The sequence below is a fragment of the Gadus chalcogrammus genome, chromosome 3 (genome assembly GCF_026213295.1).
Source record: "Gadus chalcogrammus isolate NIFS_2021 chromosome 3, NIFS_Gcha_1.0, whole genome shotgun sequence".
Taxonomy (NCBI): Eukaryota; Metazoa; Chordata; class Actinopteri; order Gadiformes; family Gadidae; genus Gadus; species Gadus chalcogrammus.
Window position 1 is genome coordinate 5,919,056 of NC_079414.1, and position 7,203 is coordinate 5,926,258.

Below are 7,203 nucleotides of genomic sequence, written 5' to 3' on the forward strand. Positions count from 1 at the left end.
TAATTTGTAGCACCCACTTGGGTGATGCACGGCAGCCAATCGGCGCCAGAACGCTCACCACACACCAGCTTGAGGTGGAGTGAAGTGGCAATTCTTTGCTTTGGGTATTGCCACGCAAGGTGAATGGCGAGGGTCCCGACGCACTTGTCCCAGTAAGAGCACTCGCAGAAAGTTCATATGATTGGTGTTTTAATCAGAACAATTCCGGTTTACTCTCTGTTACAGTCCAAAGGATGAGAAATGATAATACATGATATACCTTTACAAGAATACGGGAGTATATGGTCGGAAACTTTTCCGCCTCGCTATCACCCTACCCTCAAACTAAACCCACTATTTATTCAATTAGCCGGTACGCCGGCAAGTCAAGGGGGAGGGGTTACGTGCCACCTGATAAATGACGTAAGCAGGTAGGTGTCAATAAATAGATAACCATTTTCTTTTCCTGGCTTGCAAACTGTGGTCATAACTTAAATGAAAACTAAATCAGAAATCAGAAACCATGAAACCACAAACATGGCTCCTACATGGAGAGTAAGGGAATAAATGAATCAGCCAATTATACAGGGGGATGATTAAGGGGCCAGATTGAATGAGCCTGGTTGGGCAGTTTTAGCCAGGTGTAAACAAAACAGGAGTGTAGCTTTCCTCAGTAAACAGACTTCCTGATTCATCCACCCGTCTCCCGCATTTATTGATTCATATATAAATACGAATTTCATGTTTGGGCACCAAAGGAAGGTGGTGAAAAACCTGGAGGACTAACTGCCTTTTTCTCCTTCTCAGCTTTCTGTTGCCTCGTTTTTCGTTTCTGATATCCTGACTTCTTTGAAGAAGACATGTTACATCTACGGACAGTCCACCTTCAGTGTCCGACAGACCTGTTAAGATCTGTCAATGATTACCTTCAGTGTCTCTTAGACATGCCAGATCTGTGAACGGTGATTACCTTCAGTGTCTGTTGAACCTTTATTTGTTCAGTGTTCAATGTCTGACCGCATAATATTGGCTGATTGTTAGAAATGTAAAGTATTTTCCTTAATGTAACGTGTCAAATGTTATCATCAACCATATTGACATACATTTATTATGTTATTTGTGGGATGAGCAGCAGAGCTGATTATGTAGGTTGTGCTGAAGAAACCTACATTTTTTAAATTTGTGTTTGGTAGTATTCTTTGTTGTATATATATAGTATATAGAGTTTATCTATATATATATAAATATTTTTCAGGCTTCCAATGTTAATAACACATTTCAGTAAACTACCAAACCTCAACAGAAATGTGTTTCCTGGACGTCGTAGGTAGAAGATGGTCCTCAGGTTGAACTCTGGGTTAATGTTCTGCTTTTAAACGCAAATCCTCACTCTGCGGTCACCACAGCGTATACATCTGGGACTGGGACACACACACACATGATCACACACTATGCTGTATTCTCCCGTCTGCTGGTTGTCTTGCTCAGGGTTAGGTTGAAGAGACAAGGTGGATAGTAGATAAGGTGCATGTCCTTTGTGTGTGTGTGTGTGTGTGTGTGTGTGTGTGTGTGTGTGTGTGTGTGTGTGTGTGTGTGTGTGTGTGTGTGTGTGTGTGTGTGTGTGTGTGTGTGTGTGTGTGTGTGTGTGTGTGTCTTTGCATGTGTACTTATCTGTAAGAGCAATAAAGGTTTATTCCGTTTGGTGGCTAAATGCAAATTACATGGATGTCTTGCAAGCCCAACGTCCAGCTCCAATCAAGTTTGCATACTTAACAACCCTTTATCGTTGGAATCATTAACCAACTAGTGCATGGATGAAAGGGTCAAATTAAAGTTTGAACAGGAGTAAAAAGAGGACACCTTTTTTAATAGCAACACTGTGTGACGTCATGGGACCTGCATAGCACCCTATAGTTTGTGGTCGAGATTGGTGGTTATTACCACAATGCAATTATTCTCCCCCAGATTACTGATTCCCCCTGACCCCAATCAAATGAACTTCACCTTAAGTGGAATTCCTTCTTTATTAGGGAAAATAATCACTTGATGAAGTCCGGGTACGTCATCCTTACGTAATCCATTCCAAACCTGCCTGGCAACAGACGATCGCGGACGATCGCGTCGAATGACGTAGGAAGGTTCAAAAACATTCGCGAACTCGTTCATTGAGCGCGACAAGACAGATAACACTTATTTTACAAATTCGATTAAACAATTAAATGCAATATAAATATAAAGTAAAAACAAGTGTTATCTAGCGATCGGTTATCTGTATAATGTTATTTCGTCTTTGGCAACATGAGCACAAATGTTTTTCGAAACCTGCTTTATACATTCAGTTTACTAGCTAAATTCGATTAAACAATTAAGTACAATACAAATATAAAGTAAAAACAAGTGTTATCTAGCGATCCGTTATCTGTATTATGTTATTTCGTCTTTGGCAACATGAGCGGGAATGTTTTCTGAAACCTTCTGAAACGGACAACCCCTTACGTAATCTGTTGTTCGTTGCCTGGCAACGGACAACTGATTACGTACCCGGTACAAATTTGGCAGCCGGTACAAATTTGGTGTGACAGCTGTCTGTGTTCTGCCAATTTCTGCTCCCTTGTCAGATTTTGCTACCGTATAGTAGTGCGACTCGATAGCGGAGTCTATCAAATCATGCTAACCATCAAAAAATGCTACCTTACGACAGGCCCACCCAAAACTTTTCTTAAAAAAAATAAAAATCAAATAATATATTATATATACAATTTATTGCACGGCTCTTTTCAATGCTATGGAACGAAAGTGTCAAGGGAAGTGTTTTTGCCTCTCAATCACGTCTTTGATATCACTCCGCATGTCAGGTAGCCTATTCATCAACCACAGCGTATTCGGTTGCTAAGCAACGTAAACGTCTTATGCGGACTATTTCTCTGCTAATCAACGCTACGAATGGTAATTATAAAAAGACACACCTTGTGACGTTATTTTTTCGCATTGGCAATATAGCCTTTAACTTCATAGTCTCCAGTCCATCACAGCATCAGTGGCAGACACGATTGATTTGATCGAGAACCTCAAACAAGAACTGATAGACATTCGCTCAGGTGACTGTCTTAAACATGTGGGCAACAACAAATAAGATGATGGAGGATCATGATGTCAAGAACTGGGATGTACCCAGTTTGCCCTCCCGCTCAAGAAATCTCCCAGGCCGATTTGAGGGAAGTATCTTCACATGCACGTTGGGGAAATCTGACCTGCGCAACATTTCCAACGCGCTAATAGACTGCCAGCTTAATGACCTGAACACCCGATTCCACAGTGACATATGGGCTCATGGCATCTGCAGCAATCCTGAAGTCCCCTAGCCTCGATATAAATGACACCACTTTGGCTACTAAAGCGAACTCTCTCAATGATGCAGGAAAGCGCTTCCGGATGACCATATCAGAGTCGGAGCTCGCAGTGTTTGTGCAACTCATAGAGAGGAAGAAAAACCGAGGACAACATCTCAAAAGTATTCTTGAAGTGATGGACATATGCAATTAGGACGTTTTCCCGAATATCCATGCTTTCAAGCTCTGATTACACTACCAATGACATCCTTGACGTCTTTTCCAGTGTCAACCGAATTAAAACAGCAAATAGTAGCACCATGCTTACAACTCGCCTTATCTCTCTGTCTGTTGACATTTGAGAGAGAGCTTAACTCTCGACTTCGATGAAATCATTGACATTTTCAAGAGCAAACCCCGCCGATTACTCCTGTAAATTAATTAATAGGCCTACATTTTCTTCTCATGCTCTCTCTTCTTCCCATGCCTATCTATTTTCATGTTTGGCAATCTTTTCAGCCTGCCTGTTGGCCCAAAACTACCCAGTTGTTATTTTGATGTTCTGCCCTTAAGGATATTGTTAGTTTGCCTGATAAGTTAAAGGCTTCTGAAATGTCTTTGTCTTTGAAATGCAGCAAAATCAATGTTGACATTGATGCTTGCTCTGATTTGCGTTAAAGGGCTGTTAACCTTCTGACTTTGGATGACCGTGAATTGGCGTTAGACTATTGTATTATAGTTATTATCTCGTAGCCTAAATTTGAATGCATGTTCTTGTATAATAAAGCCAAGCTCAGTCAGTCTGTTGCGATATCGAAATATTGTTGAAAACTTAAACAATTCAACAGAATTATGAAATAGTCGGCCTCATGTTATACGAGCAGAACTAAACTACGAGGGAAATATTCGATTCCTGACCACTTTTACAGTCTACACGTCACAAGCGTGACGTAAGGCGCGTGTGATCTGTAGAACAATCGCCTCTATCAAATAATGCTCCCACAGCAGAATCACATTATTTCCACAACTCACCCTATGTACACTGTAAGAATATGGGGAGCATATTTTGATGCTTGTTTATAACGTCTTTATTTAAGATAGCATGGGTAAAGTAGCCTATGTGGATAGACCAATTGCCTCTTTCAAAAAATGCTCCCACTGCAGAATCACATTATTATAAACCACTACTCACCCTATGTACACAGTATGAATATGGGGAGCATATTTTGATGCTTGTTTATAACGTCTTTATTGAAGATTTCAGGAGTACTGTATGTGGATAGACCAATCGCCTCTATCAAATAATGCTCCAACTGCACTGTTATTTTACACCACTACTCACCCTATGTAGCTACACTGTTGATGCTGTTTTATAACGTATATTGAAGGTTTCAGCGGTACAGTATGTGCAACGTACGTAATGTAAAAAAACATTAACACCAAAAAAAACATCAATAATCAATTAAACTAAATAAATAACTTCAAAAAGAAAAGTGTAGCAAAGTAGGCCAATTGTATATATTTGTGAATGGGATTCTGTGTGTGTTTATATATTCAATAGATAATAATAATTCAAAAGATCCATAAAATAATAAAAACAACCAAAAGATCTCAAATCTTTATTTTATTTTAAGGCATTTCTTGCAAATATATACAGCCTTATTTTCATGGGCATATTGGGCACTCAAAATGTGCCCATCGACTGCATAATCCACACTGCAACTACCAAATAAAACAATTAAAAGAGAATTCAAATTTACAATGAGATACATTGTATGGTTTTATGCACACACATTTTTGAGTCAATTAATAATACAAAGCACATATTTTACGTTATACTTTCCCTTTTCGATCATGCTCTCATCTGCATTTTATTCGGCAAAGGAGCACACCACACAGAAGTCCTCAGCATTCCCTAGAAACAATGGTTTTCATAAGCTTTTAAAACTCCAATCATTCTGTGAGTAAATAAATCATGTTTTTTCTCCAATATCATTAAAACCAACACTAATAATGCAAAAACCCTATTTGCAACTGTTGACAGACTGACCAACCCCCCAACACAAATTCCACCTGATCTCCATTCCACGCAGAAATGCAATGAGTTTGCAGCTTTTTATACTGATAAAATTGAAGGCATCAGACGCGTCATCAATATCTCCACTTCAAACAAAAATGTTGGACTACACCCTGTTCAGGCAAAAGTAACGTGGCAAGGATGGCATGCTTTAAAGTTATAGACTCTCAAAATCTTGTGGAAACTGTGACACAACTAAAGCCATCCACCTGTTGCCTTGATACTTTACCTACCAACCTCTTTAAGAATGTTTTCGACTGCCTAGCAGTAGACATATTGCAGATAGTTAACAACTCTCTCCAGTCAGGCAATTTCCCAAAAGCTTTGAAAACTGCAGTTATTAAACCCCTTTTAAAAAAGCGGAGCCTAGATCCCTCTATTATTAACAACTACAGACCAATATCAAATCTACCCTTCATAAGTAAAATCATTGAGAAAGTTGTCCTCCAGCAACTTAATCACTTCCTGGCATCAACTGGTTGCTATGACACCTTCCAATCAGGATTTCGACCCCTGCACAGCACTGAGACCGCCCTTATTAAAATTGTAAACGACATCCGTCTTAACACAGACTCTGGCAAAACCTCAATACTAATGCTACTTGACCTCAGTGCTGCATTCGACACTGTAAACCATACATTACTTCTGGACAGGTTAGAAAACTGGGTGGGGCTTCAGGCACAGTCTTAAATTGGTTCAGGTCCCTACCTACAAAATAGGAACTACTTTGTTTCCATTGGCGACTTTGTATCAGAATCAACCAACGTGACATGTGGAGTCCCACAAGGTTCGATCTTAGGACCCTCTTTATTCAACATCTACATGCTATGCTGTCATTGCTATGCTGATGACACGCAAATCTATGTATCGCTATCACCACATGACTATCGGCCCATAGATCTGCTGTGCCAGTGCATTGAGCAAGTGAAAGAATGGATGTGCCGAAATTTCCTTCAACTAAATGAGGACAAAACAGAGATAATTGTATTTGGTTCTAAAACGGAAAGGCTTAAAGTAACCCAACACCTTCACTCTCTGTCCCTGAAAACCTCAATCAAAGCCAGAAATCTAGGGGTTATCATGGATTCAGATTTACATTTCGACAGTCACATCAAATCTATTACAAAATCGGCATACTATCACCTTAAAAATTTAGCAAGACTTAGAGGGCTCATGTCCACCGAAGACTTACAAAAACTTGTACATGCCTTTATCACTAGTAAGCTTGATTACTGCAATGGTCTCCTTACAGGTCTCCCAAAACAAACTCTGAGGAAGCTTCAGCTCGTTCAGAATGCTGCTGCTAGAGTTCTAACAAAGACCAAAAAATTTGAACACATTACACCAGTTCTGAAATCGTTACATTGGCTTCCTGTAGGTCAGAGAATTGATTTTAAAATCATGTTGCTAACCTATAAATCCCTACATGGTTTAGGCCCAAAATATTTAACTGATATGCTTCCACTACATAAGCCTTCTAGACCACTAAGATCCTCTGAGACCAATCTGTTAATTATCCCCAGAGTAAACACAAAACATGGGAAAGCAGGATTTAGTTACTATGCAACAAATAGCTGGAATAAACTCCCAGAGGATTTAAGACTTGCCCCAACTCTGAGCACCTTAAAAACAATACTGAAGACTTTTATGTTTGCTTTAGCTTTCTGCTAAATCTAAATACATTGCATTTAACATTTTTAACTTTGCCTTTATTTTCTATTTTAATACTAAAATGCCTTTTTAACTTTCTATTTTACCCATTTCTTTGCATATGTTTTCTTTTACATATCTTTTATTTTATTTTATTGTATGACAATG